Consider the following 20,873-nt stretch of genomic DNA (forward strand, 5'->3'; position numbering starts at 1 on the left):
CATGCTCGATGGAGCTGGAACCATCTGATCCACTGAACTTTGTAAAATCAGGGAGCCGATACTTGGGTGGTAGCGAGATCAATTCGTACTCGTTGGGGTACGGCTTGGAATAGCCGATTGTCCTCCTTTTCGGTATCATGTCGAACTGGTCTTTCAGAATTGTACAAATCTGATCCGCGGTGATGGCTGCTGGCGTCGAACTCTGAAGGTTCGCCGGGGTGGCATACTTAGCCAGCCATGCTTGCTTTTCCAACTCTGAGCCAACTGCAGGAGCTGAGCTCTGGAGGTTTGTCGGAGTGGTGTACTTGGCTAGCCACGTCTGCTTCTCAAGATCTGTTCCCGACGTCCCTCCTGCTGTTCCAGAAGTCCCTGCTGTTGCAGCCTGGTTCGAGAGTGCCCGAGTCATCGCAGTCTGGCACGTATGCGCACGTGTATCCGTGGGGGATCTCCTTGGGCGCCTCATGTAAGAATTGGTAGTCACTAGGGTCACCACCAATCTTGTAGACGACGTATGCCGATGAATTCGGCACTTCGGGTGCTGCCAACGCGAAGGGCAGCGGTGGACGGGACTGGAGTGGCATCTCTCCTTGGTAAGTCCCCAGAGCTGGTCATGAGGGAGAATACTGATGGCTCATGATTTCCTGGATCACACGCAGAGCGACACGCTCAAAAGTGTTCACCAGGCTCTCGGAATGGCGGTGCAGCGAATGAGCCACCATGAAGTTGATCTCCTGACGCAGCGACCTGGTGCGTTCTTCCGACGGGGAGGACAGGTCCACTCCATCGAGCGCGCCTTCGGGTGAGAACCCTTTCCATCCGATGCCATGTGAGCGGGTTCGTGGAAAGAGCCGATGAGGTCGGCTTCGAGGACCGCTTTGATCTCGTCATGTTTCTTCTTGAGCTCCTCGGCCGGATCCTCGTACTTGACCGGAGTGCCTTCCGCCATCTCGGATGTAGATGGCGATGCGGTGGATGTCGAAGATTGTCCCACCGGGCGTGCCGGAATGTGTTGCGGTCGGAAACCCACCGGCGGGCAGCGACGGGCAACACCGTAGAGCCGGGAATCTCCCGTGACTGCGGCTGGCCCCTGGTCCCTCCGAGCGACGGCCCGCAAAGCCTTCTACGCACACGTCCGATGCTGGTGCAAGGGCGTGCCACCTGACCTATACCTGGTCAGGAAGGTGTTGGATGATACCTCTCTTAGTTTCCTGCATGGCATACACGTAAACATTAAATACGAGCCTCGATCGGCTCTCAGATTATCCTGTGAATCGGCTCAAAGAGCCGATCCACCCATGATACGTACGAGGTGTACGATCAGATGGTGGTCCTGCTTGATCAAGATAAAGCTAAAGCGACCTACTACGATTTGGGGTTTTCACCGCATAATCGGAACGTCCTACTCGTGATTGGGCCTCGCGACCGCGCACGGTGATCGTAAGCCGATCCTAGACAGGGCCTAAAAACCAACACGAGGTTGATCCTCGGAACGTCCTGTCTAGGGCTAGCAAACGACACCCTACACGCCGCTGGATCCTCCAACCCTTTGTAAGGCCTAACAATGCAGATATTAAACTAATCCTTGAAGAACAAGGAGCAATCATAACGGATCGGATCTACTAAACAATGATCAAGCGGGGTGCCGCCCTTACACCCGCGACAGGCGTAAGGGCGGCTAGATGCCTAAGGGTTGCACGATGATAGCATATGATACGAAGAACAATGCTAACCCTAAGACATCTACGATAACTACGTTGCTCGCCATCAAAAAGGCTTCAGTACGAGCAACGCATGGAAGACGAATAAACGTGTGCTGCCTAGATCGCAAGATGCGATCTAGGCAGCATGGTGCTTACCCGGAAGAAACCCTCGAGACGGGGAGTTGGCGATGCGCCGAGATTGGTTTGTGGTGAACGTTGGTTGTTGTTTATTTCATAAACCCTAGATACATATTTATAGTCCGGGGGACTTTCTAATTCAGGCGTGCACCTAACCGTGCACGGGTTAAACTCTAACTTCTGACCGACACGTATCCTACTATGGTACAAATACACGGGAAATTAGCCCAAACTTGGTACACAAGGCCGATTCATGTATTCCTTCTATGTATATTCTTCAAGCCTATCTCCAATCACGGCCCACCTCTGATCCGGTCAAATTCTGGTGATAACACGAAGTCAACATTCACACAGTACTCCTGGAAGTAGTGCTCTTCCCTAACTCGCACCATGATAGTCTCGATCCCTTCCTTTGAGGCATTAAGGTACCACGAATGCAAGTTACGCATACATGTTGGTACCTTCCTGAGATTCTCGACCAAATCTTTCCCTTGAACAAATTGATATGCTCGTTCAGCGAAGGCGTAATCAGTTACGTCTTGTCGAGAACTTTGAACGGTCTTCCCGTCAAACACCTTGAGAGGGGCGACCGATTGAACGGGTTGTTGTCCGAGCTGGTAGACTTGGTGTATCCCTTTTATCTCCTCGATACCCGATTTAACGGGTTTTGTCGCCTCGATCATCTTGTCATACGACCTTTCAATAGAACGCGCATAGTCGGATGGCGGCGATGGTACGGGGTCATATAGATTGTCAACGGTACGCACAACTTTCACCGGATCTAGTGTCTTCTCGAAAGGTATCTACTGGCACTTTCGGTGCAAAAAATTTCTTCAACTCGGCACGAACGGCCTCCGCGTTTTCCTATGGAGTTTTTCCCAAGGTAACTTCTCGGTAGGCGGCGGTTGTTTCTCCTTTCTAGCTTTCTTCCTAGGCGGCGTACCGTTCCGCTTAACGGACGCTTGTCTTACGCGGAGGATCTCGAGATGGTGGACTCACGGCGGGGTCCCTCTCGGGTAGGTGTGGACTTGGCTGCTCACCGGGACTGCCACCGAGGAGGAGTCGATGGCATTTGCTGCTCATGTGTAGGAGTCGGTGGCCTTTGCAAAAGGACGACGTACTTCTTCGGCCATAGGGCGAAACCGTTCTTGACATCGGCCGGTGTCCTCTCATCTTCACCTCTAGGAATATCAAGCTCCACTTGTTTCAAAACCCGGAACAACTTCATCCACCCCGACACGAACACGGCCAGGTGGAATGGGCATATGATGGTGCATTGCTCCATCTTCACTTGGGTACACATAGCCGACCGCCACCTTAACGGACGCGGTCCTGAATAACATATGTATCTCGCAATCTGTCTTCTCCGTGACATAATCCACGGGGTAGCTTCCTCCACATCCGTCAAGATGCGAGGAACCGACACTGCTTCTTCGCTGAGATGGGGCAACATCGGCTTGTGGATCCTGTAGAAACAGCGGCTGGTCAGGTGCCCTCTGATTTCTCTCAAGAGCCTCCACCCTAGTTAACAATTCCGTTACAATGTCGGCGTCCTTCTTCTTCTTTCGCGAACGGCTTCTATAAGTGTCGGCGCTGTCCGACCACGCTTCCTTCATGGTGAGACCTGGGCGAGCTCGTACCCGTCCAACATGTTCGGGGTTCCCTAGAGCGAGTGTCGGCTCGTCATTCTCTCGATCGGGAATGTACTCTCCCTTTCGACCTTTTCAATTGCATCTACAAGCTTCGGTACAATTGCCTCAATTTTTTCCTTCCATTTTCCCTTCGCAACGATCAGCCCTGTCTTTGGGTCCAACCCTTCCCCATGAGCGAACAACCAGAACTTGGACCGTTCGGGCCAATCCCATGTCTGTGGAGTGATTCCATCATCCATCAGTTTATTCTCAAACGCTGTCCACTTCGGAATGGCACTCTTGTAGCCACCTGACCCCAAATGATGCGGAAGTTTCTTCTTTGAAGCATTTTCGGTATTTTTCTTCGATCGGGACACAAAAGTAGACGATTTCTTATACTCCTTAAATGCGGCCCAGTGATCTTTTATCTTCACTAGATTATCATCGAATACTTGATCTTCATTCTTATATTTGTCCCATAAATTTTTCTTGAAGCTCTGGAATTGTATGGCCATCTTCTTCAATGTCCATTCCTTGACTTTATTCTTCTGGCCTTCCGTCATGTCTTCCGGTAGGCTGAACTTTGTCAGTAGCGTGTCCCAAAGAATTTTTTTCATCGTGTCGTTGACATAACTAGCACCACTCTCCGGGTTCTTCGGCTTATGCCACTCTTGAATGCTGATCTGTACATGGTCCCTAACAATAACTCCGGCTTGACTTGTAAATTTGCGGCAAAACTCCTTGGGATGCTCTGGTTCACCATTATCCTTGAATGCCGTGAGGGCTAACCTGCCCTCGCCCTTTAGCACCCGCGTCGGGCCTCGTTTTGTTCTAACAGACTTGCTCGATGATCCAGAAGGCTAAAAGAAAAAATTATTCGTTAATAAGTGCAATACAAATAAATGAATGCATCTAGGGATGAACACAGACTAATTCATACATAGATATACACCTCGCCAGAGTTTGTGATGGACACTTCATTGTCTTTTCTAACTTGTTCAGACTCAAGTCCCTCGCCAAAATCATTCAAAAAGTCTTGGAACTCGTTGTCATCTCCATCGTCGGGTTCCGGACCACGGGCACTCTCATAGATCAATTTCTGCACCGCTTCTTCCCCCTCCTCATCTCGGACGAAGGTGCCGTCCTCCATACCTCAATGTCACTCTGCAAAATTAAGAAAGCAATTGTATTTCATTCATCATGTAATGATCATATAACAGATTGCTAGATGGATAACAATTGAAATGAAGAAAGCAAAAAAAACCTAACCCTAACACTCGGCGCTCCTCCTCTCGCTCTTCTCTCTTTTTCTTGACCCTAACCCTAACACTCGGCGCTCTTCCTCTCGCTCTTCTCTCTTTTTCTCGATCCTAACCCTAACACTCGGCGCTCTTCCTCTCGCTCTTCTCTCTTTTTCTCGACCCTAACCCTAACACTCGGCGCTCTTCCTCTCGCTCTTCTCTCTTTTTCTCGACCCTAGCCCTAACACTCGGCGCTCTTCCTCTCGCTCTTCTCTCTATTGATGCATAAAAGGGAAAGCTTCAAAGTTACCCATTGAAAACTTGATTTTTTCTCCGCCTAAAATTTTAAAATATGATTAATAATCAAAATCCCTATTTGAAATTTGAACTTCATCAAAATTGGAAACTAACTGTGTCATTGTGTCATTCTTTCTATGCAACGTATGAAGACATAACGATCTTGCAGCCGACCAAATTAGCGTAGAGACTTCAATATGTCAGTAGACAAAATTCGAATGCCAAGAACCCGTTACATTGTAACATACACGTATATGTTTAGCAAAGTATCTAGCGTCAGCTGAATATGAACACGACGCAAACAGCTCCGACGGTGGCCACGGGCATTGCAGCGGAACCCACTGCCCGCCTTCCACGAAGGCGCTCGCCGCCGTCGTCGTCCTCGCGGTGATCCTTCTGGCAGCGACGGTGGCCGGTCTCCTCGCCTTCTCCTGGCACCGGCGCCCCGTACGTGGGCGTGACGATCGGCACGGCGGTGACCAACCTGCTGTCCCCGTCGGACCTGGCTGAGTTCCTCCGCGCGGAGCGCATCACGCACGTGCGCCTCTACGACGCCGACCCGCGCCTGCTCTCGGCCCTCGCCTCCTCGGGCGCCACCGCCATCGTCGGCGTGCCCAACGACGAGCTCCTCGCGCTCGGCTCCTCCCCGGCCACCGCCTCCGCCTGGGTGGCCCGCCGCGTGCTCCCCTTCGGCATCCCGTCGAACACCTTGCGGGCACCCCAGCCCATCTCCACCCCGGGCGCCGCACCGCTGATCCTCCCCATCGTCCTCGGCCCCAACCCGTACTGCGAGTCCATGCGCGCTCCCGACAGAGCCGGCGCAGCGCGTTCGGGCGGCGGCGCGGAGCAGCGCAGGGAACGCGCGGCGTCCCGACACGGGCAGGCCGGCGCGGTGGAGGCAGACGCTGGCGGTGAGCGCGAGGACTGGAGCGGCGACAGCGGCGCGCAGAACGGAGAGGTAGGCACGGTTTGGTTCGGGGCAGTACGCGGCGATTGTTGCGGCCGACATGACGAGGACGAGCACGACGGCGGTAGCTAGGGAGGGAAAGAAGGAGGAGAGGCGGGGGAGGTTACCTGCGGGCGGCGGCGGCTGCGTCGGCGGTGGCGGCTGCGTCGGCGGCGGCGTGTGTGCGTCGGCGGCAGCGTGGGTGCGTCGGCGGCGGCGTGGGTTCGTCGCGCGGCTCTGCTTCGTCGGGAGAGAATGAGGATTTGGGGATTTTTCGGTCGCCGGCTAAGGGAAAACGAGGGGGAGGGACCTTTCGTACCGGTTGGTGGTACCAACCGGTACTAAAGGTTTTTTTTTTGTTTTTTTTTTCTTTTACTGTTTTCTTTTCTTTTGCTGTTTCTTTTTTCTTTTACTGTTTTCTTCTTTATTTTCTGTTTCTTTTTTCTTTTCTTTTCTTTTCTTTTCTTTTCATTTTCTATTTCTTTTATTTTCATTTTCTATTTCTTTTCTTTTCTTTTCATTTTCTATTTCTTTTCTTTTCATTTTCTATTTCTTTTCTTTTCATTTTCTATTTCTTTTCTTTTCTATTTCTTTTCTTTTATATTTCTTTTCTATTTATTTTTTCTTTTCTGTTTCTTCTTTCTTTTCTGTTTTTTTCTTTTCTTTTGTGTTTCTTTTCTTTTCTTTTTATTTTCTATTTCTTTTCTATTTCTTTTCTATTTATTTTTATTTTTTCGTTTGTTTTCTTTTCTATTTCTTTTCTATATCCTTTTTTATATTTCTTTTCTATATATTTTCTAATTCTTTTCTATATATTATCTATTTCTATTCTTTACTCCCGTCACGACGCCGTCCGCGCGGGAAACTTTCGCGCCACGTACCATGGAAAAAGGCGGGAAAGAAAGGGCGGGAATAAAATTTTATTACGAGTGAACTCGAATTAAAAGTACATAGCTTAACTGAAAATTAAAGATACATGGCCAAATTCTACTTGTTGGAGTCATTCGAGTCATACTCGTGCCTAGCCCTGTAGTAGTCGCCACTTTGTAGTCGTCGTAGTCGCCGTCATCATCGTCGGCGGCATCGGGGTCGCGGTACTCGAACGTCGGCGGGTGAGCACGCGTGGGCTGGGACCGAGGGTAGCGCGAGCGGGGGCCACGGTAGGCCATGACGCCTCGGAGAGTCCGGCCGCGCCACCACGGCCGACGGCCGGCCTCGTTGAAGTTCGGAGGGCGGGCCGCCCTCCTCGTGCACGGCAAGCGCCCTCTCACGCCGATTGATGAAGAAGCTTTCCCAAGTCGGGCTGTAGTCGGGATGCCACTAGGGATTCCTCCGCTTGCTCGGCGTGAGCTCGAAGTAGTAGTGGTTCGTGATGGCCATCTCGCGCGCCACACCTAGAGGGACTGGAGGGACCGGTACGCCTCCGACGCTTAGCAACCAGCCGGTCGGGACGCGGTAGCCCGGCGGGCAGGGGTAGTTCGAGGCGCAAAGCGCCTCCGCCTCCCGGGGAGTTAGAGATGCGATGGAAGCCATGGGAGAGAATGATGAGGTTTGCAGATATGAGTCTAGATGTGATATGTAAATGGTGGCCAAGCCTACATATATATATAGTGAAAAAATGGCGGGAAGACAGAGGCGGGAACCGGTGGAAAGCGCGGGAAGAAAATAGGCGGGAAGACAGAGGCAAACCTTTAGTACCGGTTGGTGGGTGCAACCGGTACTAAAGCTGTCGGCAGGATAAGGACGCCCTGCTCGATGAGATAAAGTATGTAGCGCACGACGCCCGTCGGTGGGATAAGGACGCGTGGGTAACCTTTAGTACCGGTTGGTGGGTGCAACCGGTACTAAAGCGGTCGGCAGGATAAGGACGCCGTGCTCGATGAGATAAGGTATGTAGCGCACGACGCCCTGTCGGTGGGATAAGGACGCGTGGGTAACCTTTAGTACCGGTTGGTGGGTGCAACCGGTACTAAAGCTGTCGGCAGGATAAGGACGCCCTGCTCGATGAGATAAGGTATGTAGCGCACGACGCCCTGTCGGTGGGATAAGGACGCGTGGGTAACCTTTAGTACCGGTTGGTGGGTGCAACCGGTACTCAAAGCTGTCGGCAGGATAAGGACGCCACCGCTCGATGAGATAAAGTATGTAGCGCACGACGCCCTGTCGGTGGGATAAGGACGTGTGGGTAACCTTTAGTACCGGTTGGTGGGTGCAACCGATACTAAAGCTGTCGGCGAGGATAAGGACGCTCCGCCTATAAAAGGAGCATCGATACACCATGGGAAGCAGCTCAACAAGCCAACATGGATGGAGAGTTTCATCACCATGGATGGAGGAAAGGGTTGGTAAATCTCCCGTGGCGGAACTTGTCGAAGATGCCCTTGGTGCACACGCCCTATGGCATCTTCGGAAGTTCCGCCTCGGAAAAATTTCCCTGCAAGCCCGTGGAAGACTCCATCTCCTCTAACAATGTTGGGGAAAGGGTTGGGAAATCTCCCGTGGCGGAACTTGTTGAAGATGCCCTTGGTGCACACGCCCTATGGCATCTTCGGAAGTTCCGCCTCGGAAATTTTTTCCTGCAAGCCCGTGGAAGACTCCATCTCCTCTAACAATGTTGCGGAAAGGGTTTGGAAATCTCCTGTGGCGGAACTTCTCGAATATTCCCTTGGTGCACATGCCCTATATATGGCATATTCGGAAGTTCCGCCTCGGAAAAATTTCCCTGCAAGCCCGTGAAAGCTACTTAACTAGTAAAACAAGCTAACCATCTCCGTTGTTAATATCTTACATACAGTAACATCATTACACAAAAGTGATTTCCATATTGAGATACACAAGTTATGATCCCTATATGTAGCTAGCTAGTCTTCTGAGTTTTCTTCGTCCGTTTCCCTTTCTTCTTACTTGCGACGCAACCATGGACAATCTTCATTGTTTAAGATGATGCTTGGGTCAATTTTTACCTTGAAGGGTGGAATATCGTCAAACTTATTATAATCTTCGACATGTACTGTCTTGTCCTCTACTCCCACGATGTTTCTTTTCCTGAAAGAACTATGTGCCGCTTTGGCTCATCGTATGATGTGTCCTCTTGCCTTTCTTTTATTTTTTCCGGTTTGCTAGACATATCCTTCACATAAAAAACCTGAGCCACTTCACTGGCTAGGACGAATGGTTCGGTGTCGTACCCTAGATTCTTGAAATCCACTTGTAGTCATTCCGTCTTGCGGGTCTACTGTACCCCGTCTTTCGGGTTGAACCATTTGCACCGGAACAAAGGGACCTTGAAATTAGGTCCATAGTCAAGTTCCCATATCTCCTCTATGTACCCATAATATGTGACCTTGTTCCCATTGCCATCTTACGCATCAAAGCGGACACCACTTGTTTTGGTTGGTGCTCTTTTTGTCTTGGGCGAAATTGTAAAATGTGTTCCCATTAATCTCGTACCCTTGAAAAGTCGATATAGTAGAAGATGGTTGCTTGGCCAACAAGTACAGCTGCTCGTCATCGGTGACATTCATGAGACGTGTTTGCAACCAACCGCCGAAAGTCTTCATGTGTTCTCCTTCAATCCAATCTTCACGTTGCTCCGGGTATTTAGAGCGTAAGATCTCCTTGTGTTCCTCTTTGTACGGAGCCACCAAGATGGAATTATGTAGAACTCGTGTAGTGTGCTTGAGTGAAAGAATGTCCGTCCATACACGTTGCTGATTTCTTTCCTACCGTGCCTTTTCCACGCAGTCTCCCCTCATAGCGCGATTCGGGAACACCGATCGGCTTAAGGTCGGGAATAAAGTCAACACAAAACTCAATGACCTCCTCTGTTCCATAGCCCTTGGAGATGCTTCCTTCGGCCTAGCACGGTTATGAACGTACTTCTTTAAGACTCCCATGAATCTCTCAAAGGGGAACATGTTGTGTAGAAATACGGGACCGAGAACGCCAATCTCTTCGACCGGGTGAACTAGGAGATGTGTCATAATATTGAAGAAGGATGGTGGGAACACCAACTCGAAGCTGACTAGACATTGGACCACATCCTTCTGTAAATTTTGTAGAGTAAGTGGATTGATCACCTTCTGAGAAATTGCATTGAGGAACGCACATAGCTTCACAATGGGTACTCAAACATTTTTCGGCAGAAGCCCCCTCAATGCAACCGGAAGTAATTGTGTCATAATCACGTGGCAGTCATGAGACTTTAGGTTTTGAAACTTTTTCTCCGACATGTTTATTATTCCCTTTATATTCGACGAGAAGCCAGACGGGACCTTGATGCTACTCAGGACTTCAAAAAAGATATCCTTCTCCTCTTTGGTAAGAGCGTAGCTGGCAGGACCTTGATACTTCTCTGGATTCAGGTTGTTTCCTTCGTGGATACTTTGCTTGGTCCTGCCGTGCATCCGGTGTATCTTTTGTCTTCCCATACACGCCCAAGAAGTTTAGCGAGGTTCACGCAAAGATTTTCGTCACGTGCATCACGTCGACTAGCGAGTGAACCTCTAAGAATTTCCGGTAGGGTAGCTCCCAAAATATCGACTTCTTCTTCCACATGGGTACGTGTCCGTCAACATCATGCGGAACAGATTGTCCGCCGGGACCCTTTCCAAAGATCACTTTTAAATCCTTGACCATATCATATATAACTTCCCCAGTAGGGCGGGTAGGCTTCGTTCGGTTATCTGCCTCACCTCCGAAATGCTTTCCTCTCTTTCTTACGTGATGTTGTTTTGGAAGAAATCGACGATGCCCCAGGTACACATTCTTGTTTCCCAAATAATTACTGTCAGTCTCACCTAAACGAGTGTGTGCATGCATTGTATCGCTTGTTTGAGCTGCCTCGAAATGTTACCAAGAGCAGGCCAATCATTGATGGTTACAAATAACAACGCTCGTAGGTTAAATTCCTTTTGTTCATGCTCCTCCCACACAGGTACACCTTCGTCACGCCACAACTCTAAAAGTTCTTCAACCAATGGCCTCAGGTACACATCAATGTCGTTGTCGGGTTGCTTCGGGCCCTGGATGAGCACTGGCATCATAATGAACTTCCGCTTCATGCACAACCAAGGAGGAAGGTTATAGATACATAGAGTCAACGGCCAGGTGCTATGACTGGAGCTCTGCTTCCCGAAAGGATTAAAGCCATCTCGTACTTAGACCAAATCTTAAGTTCCTTGCGTCATCTGAAAATGACTTGAACTCTCTGTCGATTTTTCTCCACTCGCGACCCGTCAGCGGGGTGTCTCGAGCATCACATGTTTCTTACGGTCCTCTTTGTGCCATCGCAACAACTTGGCATGCTCTTTGTTCCGGAACAAACGTTTCAACCGTGGTATTATAGGAGCATACCACATCACCTTCGCAGGAACCCTCTTCCCGGGGGTGGACTCACCCTCAACATCGCCGGGGTCATCTCGCCCGATCTTATACCTCAATGCACTACATACCGGGCATGCATTCAAATTCTCGTACTCCCCGCGGTAGAGGATGCGGTCATTGATGCATGCATGTATCTTCCGCACCTCTAATCCTAGAGGGCGGACAACCTTCTTTGCTTCGTACGTGCTAGAGGGCAACACGTTCTCCCCCGGAAGCATCTTCTTTATTATTTTCAGCAACTTTTCAAATCCCTTGTCGAAGTACCATTCTCTCGCCTTCCACTGCAGCAATTCCAGCGTGGTACCCAGCTTTTTCCGACCATTTTCGCAATTTGGGTACAACGAGTTTGTTGTGATCCTCTAACATTTTCTCCAACTTCAACCTCTCCTTTTCATTTCCGCGAGTTCATCTTCGCATCAAGAATGGCCCGACCCAAATCGTCATCCGGGTCATCAAAAATCGGCTCATCGAAAATATGCTCTTCTTCAGCTTCGTCTTCCCCCATTCTACTACCACCGTCTTCAGTGAATAAGGGATAGTTGTCACTATCCTCTTCTTCTTCGTTGTCTTCCAATATAACCTCTTTTTCTCCGTGCTTGGTCCAAAAATTATAGCTGGGCCTGAAACCGTTCTCCAGCAGGTGGACGTGAAGGGTCTTCGAGGTAGAGTAATCCTTCATATTCTTACAGGAACTACATGGACAATACATGAAACCATTCGACCGCCTGTTTGCCTCAGCCACGTTGAGAAAATAATGCATGCCATTAATGAACTCGGGATGGCACCGGTCACCGTACATCCATTGTCGACACATCTGCATTTTATATGTATATCAAAAATCATTAAATACACAACATCATGGATATATGAGTGACCAACTTAATTAATATTCAAGTTCATCACATAAAACTAATTGTTTTTTATAAAAAAGAAGAGGGGCTCACCGAGGTGGTACCGTGCCGGCTAGGGGACGAAGCTGGCGATCGACAACGGTAAGGACGGGGATGATACTAATTAAAACCTACAAAACATACCATAATTTCAGCTCAAATTGCATATAAAAAAATAAAATCACTAACTTAGGCATTTCATCGAACACCTTGCTTGCACTACAAAAATAGTACGAGTTAAAACTACCAAAGAACTGAGCTAAATTAGAAACGCCGGAAGGAAGGATGATATTGCTAACCCTGGATAGATGTATGCCGTTAATCTTGTTAAAATGGTGGAGAAAAATGAAAATTATTGGAGTGTGAGAGGTGCAAATTTTTTTGGAAATGTGAGAGATGAGAAGGAAATGAGATATGCAGGGAGCTCGGGCGCTGCCGCGCTGATATAGGGCATGGACCCTTTAGTACCGGTTCCTTACACGAACCGGTACTAAAGGTGCAGCCTTGGCCCCACCACCGCCCGGAACTCGGGCAGAAACCCTTTAATACCGGTTCGTGTTACGAACCGGTATTAAAGGTCCATAACGGACCGGTATAAATGTCCCACCCCTGGAACCGGTATTAATAACGCCTTTCGTACCGGTTCGTAAGGGAACCGGTACTAAAGGCTTAAGATGGATGAGAGGTTTTCTACTAGTGTCGCAGGACCCCATAACAAAACGAGATCTTGCATTTTACATGAGATACACATTGTTTAATTACTTATTTGACTATTTTTTTAATAGTCGATGATCAAACCAATGCAACATTCTTCAACGGGATTTCTAACATATAAGGAGCATAAGGAAGCTTTGTTTGCTTCTTTGGACTCTCTGCATGTCAAAAGATCTTGCTAGTCTTTATGAGTCACTCAATATTATTGGAGTTGTCCCATGACAATGCCATGCCTTGATTTTTTTATAATTTTATTAAACTAGCTATAGCCAACACTAGGAACATCCGCAACAAGATGCCTACGTCTGGTCTGCATGTGCCCGCTATCATACAGGTAAACCGTCGTTAATTTAGGGTTCTAATAATATGTATGTACTAGGAAGGTGAGGCGGGGCGACACACCCGTGGAGCTATATTGATGTTCGCAATGTATTGGTAATAGTTTTGAAAAGCGTTGACCGCAGGTGATGATCTTAATCGTAAAAAAAGGATTAGATAGCGGTACCGACGCGACGGCACGACGCACCATACGAGCTAAAGATTTGCATCAAAAAAATAGGGAAAATACAAACGGGGAATTACCGTTCATCGCGAGTACACGGATGGTATAGAGAAATTATCGCCGGAGGATTACATGTCGTTGGAAAATTACTGTTGAATAATTATCGGCGGAAAATTACCGTTGTGGCTGAAGGTTCGCGTCGAAGAATTACAGTCAAAGCGTGCGGAAAATACCGTCGAAAAAATACACACCGTTGTAGAGTTACAATTGTAATTACCATCGGGTAATTACTGTTGGAGGTAAACATGCATTTGCACTGGACAGTTTCTGGCAAAAAAAAAACAAAGTTATAGCTTTCCAGCAAAGAAGGAGATGAAATTACTTTCCATCGCTGTGTACTGTAGCGAATGTCCGAGCTGAGAGGCCAAAAATAAGGCCTGAGAAAATTATACACCATTGTAGAATACTACTGAATAATTACGGTTGAGTATTTATTGATGGAGCTAAAGATTTGCGCCGCAAAATTTCTGCCAAAAAACTGAAGTTACAACTTTTCGGAAAAAGAAGAGATGAAACTACTGTTCATGGCAGTGTGATATAGAAAGTACAAACGTGACCACAGCTAATTAGTTAAAATTGGAGCTCTAGCTAGAGTGCATGATGTAGTGGAACGCTGAGAGATCATTATTTTATCCAGGTGAGGCACGGCGCTCCTCAAGATTGATCCATGCATGTTGATGTTCACAATGTATTGCAAAAGTTTTGAAAAGTTTTAACAGTGGAGGTGATCTCAATTGTAAAAAAGGAGCTAGAAAGTGGTACTGACGTGGTAGCGCACCGCTCTCATTGAAGCTAAAAAGTTGGATTAGAAGATTTTAGGAAAAAAATACAAATGGAGAATTACCGTTCATCGTGAGTACACGGATGGTATAGAGAAATTATCGCTAGGAAATTACGTGACCTTGGAAAATTACCCGTATGAATAATTACTGAAGATAAAATACGATTTGCCTTGAAGAATTAATGTCGAAGCGTGTCTAGCACTGCTAAAAAATAATGTCGAAAGATACGAACCATTGTAGAGTTACTACTGTAACTACATTCAGGCCATTACTGTTGGGTTTAATATTTGCATCTAAAAAAATTCTCGCAAAGAAAATACAAATGGGTAATTACTGTTTATAGCGGGGTACGCGGCAGCTGCTGAGAAATTACCGCTAGAGTATCAGACGTAGTTGGAAAATTATCGTTGAATAATTATGGGCAGAAAATTACTGTTCGGGTTGAAGGGTTGCGTTGAAGAACTACCATCGATGCATGACGAGTAATGATGGGAAAGATTTCCATTGGTTAATTTCTGGCAAAAACGCAGTTACAATTTTCTATCAAAAAATGAAATTATTGACCATAGAAACTGCAGGCGTGACGACCGTTGATTGGTTATAACATAGGGCTCTATAATACCCATGAGGTGGAACATTGATGCTGAGAAATTACGAGCGGATAATTACTATTGAGGCCAAAAGTTTGCATCGAAAAATTCCCTCCAAATGTGGCGAATACCCTTGGAAAACTAACGTCGAAAAATTGCGCATTATTGTAGAATTGTTGGTGCATAATTACTGTATGGTAACTGCTCTTAGAGGTAAAGATATGCGTCAATAGATTTCTGGGGGAAAATGACGCAACGTGTAATTTACTGATCGATTAAAAATATGACTCTACAGTGTCCTGATTTCCTCCATCTTTAATATTTAATATATAGTATACATTGATTAAAAATATGACTCTACAGTGTCCATGGTGTGGAGCGCTAAGAGGTCTTGATTTCCTCCATCTTTAATATATTGTATAAATAGATATAAATGTACTTCTGTATGTGTGTATGTATATCAAATAATACAAAAAAATCTAGATTCATATGCGTGATCTATGGACAAGTACACCCTTTGCTATAAATTTGGTAATGATGTTGACATGATTAGATCAACAAGAAGAAAAAATGTAAAATATTTAGATAGTAAATATAGTATAAAGATTTGTTACAGCATTTGGACATTCATCATACGTAGCTGCGTAAGTCACATAGCTTCCATCTCCTTCAGAAATAATAGTGTTGTCCCCATCGGAGTTTGAGAAAGTTTGCACATTGTTGGCAACAACCATGCCGCCATCTCTTTCGCAAGCAACCATGCCGTTCGAGTTTGAATTCAGCACATCCTCAGAAAATGAAGTCACCTGCATCTCTTTTGCAAACGATGGTGCCATCGCGGTTCAAGTTTAGGAGAGCCTCCACATCCTCGGCAACGCCTCCTCCACTTACCAATATATTTGTTGAGCGCCACCCACTCCTCAACATCGGTCGCTGCCACATAGATCTCAATCCCAACCAGTACGGGATCAAAATGTGGACGAATTCCGTTGAAAAATGGAAAACCTTTGGTGCAGCGACATGACACACTCGTGGTTATTTATGCAACATAATTGGGCATGCACGACAAGAAAATTTGAGCTTGTTACATTTTAAACATTTTACTCCGTTATTAAATTTTCGAGTCCGCTTTTGTATGAAAAATGTATGTTTCATAACTTTACGTAACTAAATAATCTAGATGAGATGAGTTAAATTAAATGTAGCTTATACTAAACTTTTATACTCCTTTGTAACTTTTTTTTATCATACTACAATTTTAAAGAGTATAATTTGTTATTACTTAGTTGGCATAGTTAACAAGATTAAAATGTGCTAAACAATGATTATATGTTTCTTTGTTATACATATGCGATGTATTACTGAAGCATTTACCCTGTGTTAAAATTAATTGTATGATGTAAATATTTTTCATTGAACTGCCTTTTGACTATGATTGAATAAGTTATATAGTATACAAGTATAAGCATGCGTGTATTTATGTGTTTATGTTCACTTTGATATCCTTAACATCATGATATAGATCTCTAAATGAAGCGTACAATCTAACATATAGTTCAATAGTGGTTTCTAGTGCACGATTATACAAGCATAGTTTAAAATTTCTAGTACAAATGGAACATTTGGCAAATGTAATTGCATGTGCAAGTTTTTCTATTTGCTATCAAAATATCACCGCCCATAATAATCACTGACAAACATAAAAATCCATTGAAATATACTTGCATTCATAAATTTGTTTATTTGATATGCTAGCCTGCAATGCACTTGCAATTGGTACTGTCCAGTTTGTACAAGAGCTCCTGGAATTTCTTAAATAAGAAAAGTCACCGCGGATGAATTTTTGACATATCTTACATCTGTGAAGCGAGTTGTAGAAGACATTAGAGATGCGGGCGGGAAGTCGTGGACATGTCATCCGAAGCTATGAAGTCTTTCGAGCATTTGGCGCGGCGGCGACCGGGTGAGCACGGCCATTGCCGCACCGTCGGCACGGTTTTTTTATATATAACTAACGCCCATTTTTACTCTTTTTTTAATGGTACACCCACTTTTATTCAGATAGTATCATAGTGCATACAAACGCTCTCGGGTGGAGTTGTGAACCACATATGCCGGTCTACATCACGAGATACAAATCCTCTTGCCAAACCATGTGTGTAGGGAGAAGAGAGCGGCGAGTGAAGTGGAGATGTATCTATAAATTGCCAACGTTCGCTTGGTTGGGGCATGGACGTGCCTGTTGTCGGTCATGGAACATGATTGGTTGCGCCAGACGACTTTAGTGAGGGTGCTAGACGGACGGACAAGAGCGTAAAGTGATGGAGGAAACAAAAAAAAGTATTAGCTCATTTATTATTAGATATAGACATAGATATAGATTTTCGTCAAGGTAAACCATTATAATGCTATGTCCATGGATTGTCCTATTAATATACTACCTCCGTTTCAATGAATACGCGCACACGCATTTAAAGACAAACTTTGACTAAAAGAATTAAGCATCAAAATCTTGATTGTATTGTACGTAATTACTATCGTTGGATTCGTATTGAAAAGAACTTTCCATGATGCTATTTTATACCAACAATCTTTATACATTTAGAGTAATTTTTGGTCAAAGGAAAAACACGAGGTCGCCTTATTTATTGAATGGAGGGAGTATAAATAATGAGAGTGACTCAGTTGCAATCTATATTACAACTCATGAATATGAGTTTAAGCAGGGATACATAAGCCCGCTAATGCAGGTGTGGTACAAATTGAACCCATCGCTATAAAAATGGTACAGGTAACCTGACTGATTTTGACGAACGGGCGCCGCTTTGCATTCCTCCAGGTTTGACAATTGACATTGCATTCCATCTACACCGGCAGCACGCGTGTCCAAGCGTTCATATAGAGACATCTTTTTCGGCTGCAGGTGATGAGACGAGCAAACACTTATTCTTCCAATACCGCTTTGCCAGGTCTATATGGTCATGCATCTAAGTAGCTTCTGATCTGTATCCTCCGCCTAGTGTTCGTGGTCTGCATTGCAAAAAATGGCGAACCGCGATCTGTTTATGGAGGTATGCACACGGTTGGAGGTTACGACGAGGGATATTTTTTCCAACATGGATGACAGCATAATCTACAGATCGCCCAGCCACTAGTTACCTAGTCGTCTGCACAATTGCTCATGACTTTTCGATAAAGGATGCTTTATTACTTTTGACAAGCAATTACATCCAGCCTCTGCATAACCAGGATGCAGACAGCCGTTTATGAGTCTTAAGTCCAAGAAAGTACCAAACTAAAAAAAGAACTAGGCGAAATACGTATCGGAATGATGAATCATATAACGCTTAAGGTGTGGGTGGTGCCTCAATCCGTAGACTATGCTGCCACCCATGTAGGGAAAAAGTATCCCTCGCCGTAGCCTCCAACCATGTACAGACCTTCGTAAATAGGTCTCGATTCTCCATGCGCTGAAGAGGTAACCACAAACGGAGAATACATGTACATCTGTAGATGACCTGCAACAAAGAGCAAGATTTATTATTAAAAATCTTGTCATTTCTACTCAGCCAAAGCGCCCAGATAACTGCTAGCGTCCCCACCCTAAGAAGCAACTTGAACCTTGAATCTATACCATGAAGTCAATTACCAAAGATATTGGCCACACTAGTCGAAGGATACAAGGTAGACGCTACTTGGATGACAGACCAAATAGATCTCGCGAACTAGCACTGGAAGAAAAGGTGTTTAATAGTTTCATCGTGTTGACAAAAAAAACATCGAGTACTTCCGTGCCAATTCCGCTTAACAAGATTATCTTTGGTGAGGATGACACCTCGACGAAGATACCATCAAAATATTTTTATTTTTAATGGTATCTTCATCTTCCAAATTTTCTTATTATTATCAACTGGTAAATCCGAATGAAGTATGGCGCTGTATAAAGATTTGACTGAGAAAGAGCCATCTATATGTAAATTCCACCTAAATTCATCTGGCTCGGGTGATAAATTAATATCCCCCAGCCTTTGAATTAAGGCATTCCATGCCAATAACTTTTGTCCTAGCAAAACACGTCTGAACGTCACATTCGGTGGAGAGGTAGCCATTACTGTGGCAATGGTATCTCCTTTGCGACGAACGATACTATACAACGACTGATATTGTTCACTTAGGGGTGCTGCATTGTCTAACCAAGCATCTTCCCAGAACCATATATGTGCTCCATTCTTAATTGAGAAAGTTCCATGACGAAAAAAAACATTTTTTGTCGCCATTAGACCAGCCCAGAAGTGAGAATCCCCAGATTTCCAAACCACTTGGGATAACATCTTGGAGCTGATATATTTTCTCCGAAGAATAGTTTGCCAAATCCCATCCTCGGTAAGGAGCTTAAAAAGCCATTTACCCAGCAGAGCTGAATTCTTGACCTCCAGGTCATGAACTCCAAGCCCGCCTTGATCTTTGGGACTACAAACTATACTCCATTTAACCAGTCGATACTTCTTTTTCTCGCTGTCCTCTTACCAAAAGAATCTGGATCGATAATAGTCGAGTTTATGCAGAATTCCTTTTGGCAATAGGAAGAATGATAACATATACAGTACCATATTTGTCAGTACCGAATTAATGAGTACCAATCTTCCTCCCAGGGACAGCAATTTACCTTTCCAACTACTAAGGCGCTTCTGTAGTCTTTCTTCCACTATTTTCCATTCAGCAATCGTAAGTCTCCGATAATGAATCGGAATACCTAAATAGCGAATAGGAAATTGGTCTTGCCCACAACCAAACAGCTCTGCGTATAGAGCTGTATCATCTTGGGCATCACCGAAACAGAACAATTCACTTTTATGGAAGTTTATTTTCAATCCCGACAACTGCTCAAAAGCCACCAAAATTAATTTCAGGTTGTGAGCTTTTTCGAGATCGTGATCCATAAACAGAATTGTATCGTCGGCATATTGAAGGATAGATAAACCACCATCAACCAGATGTGGAATCACACCTTCAATCTGACCATCAGACTTGGCCCGCTCTATGAGTATAGCCAGCATATCTGCCACAATGTTGAATAACATTGGTGATAACGGATCTCCTTGGCGTAACCCTTTTCGTGTTTGGAAATAATGGCCGGTGTCATCATTAACCCGAATTGCCACACTACCTCCATACACGAAATCATTTATTAAAGCGCGCCATTCAGGAGAAAAATCTTTCATCCTGAGTGTCTGTTGTAGGAAAGACCACTTGACTTTATCATACACCTTTTCAAAATGTAATTTTAAAATAACCCCATTAAGTTTCTTTGTATGCATCTCATGTACCGTCTCATGCAAAACCGCCACTCCATCAAGGATATTTCTTCCTTGCATGAAAGCGGTTTGTGATGGCTGAACGACATGATCCGCAACCGTATTAAGTCTAATGGTGGCCACTTTCGTGAAAATTTTGAAACTTACATTTAAGAGGCAAATAGGTCTATATTGTTTAATCCTTTCTGCCTCATTAACTTTCGGTAACAAGATTACTTCACCAAAATTTAGACGAAATAATTCTAATTGTCCTATATGTAGAGCACTGAACAAATCTAGAAGATCCGCTTTAATAGTATCCCAGAAAGTTTGATAAAACTCCGCTGGAAAACCATCAGGACCCGGTGCTTTGTTGCATTCCATTTGAAAAATAGCCTTCTGCACTTCTTCCTCAGAGTACGGTGCAGTTAGTAAGCCATTTTCTTCAATAGAAACTTGGGGTATATCGGCTATTAAGTTCTCATTTAGACAAATGAGCTTTTATCCGGAGGACCAAACAAGCCTTTATAATAATTAGTAATGTAAGACCTTGGTCGATAGTCGATGGGCCATGGATGCCGAAGCTGAAACTTGCGCTGCTAAAGCGATGATCGAATAGATCACCTGCCGTACCATACCTGGTACCGGAAGATCGAATACTTGCAGCCGAAAAAGATGTCTCTACATGACTGATTATGTATTA

The sequence above is a fragment of the Lolium rigidum genome, chromosome 2 (genome assembly GCF_022539505.1).
Source record: "Lolium rigidum isolate FL_2022 chromosome 2, APGP_CSIRO_Lrig_0.1, whole genome shotgun sequence".
Taxonomy (NCBI): domain Eukaryota; kingdom Viridiplantae; phylum Streptophyta; class Magnoliopsida; order Poales; family Poaceae; genus Lolium; species Lolium rigidum.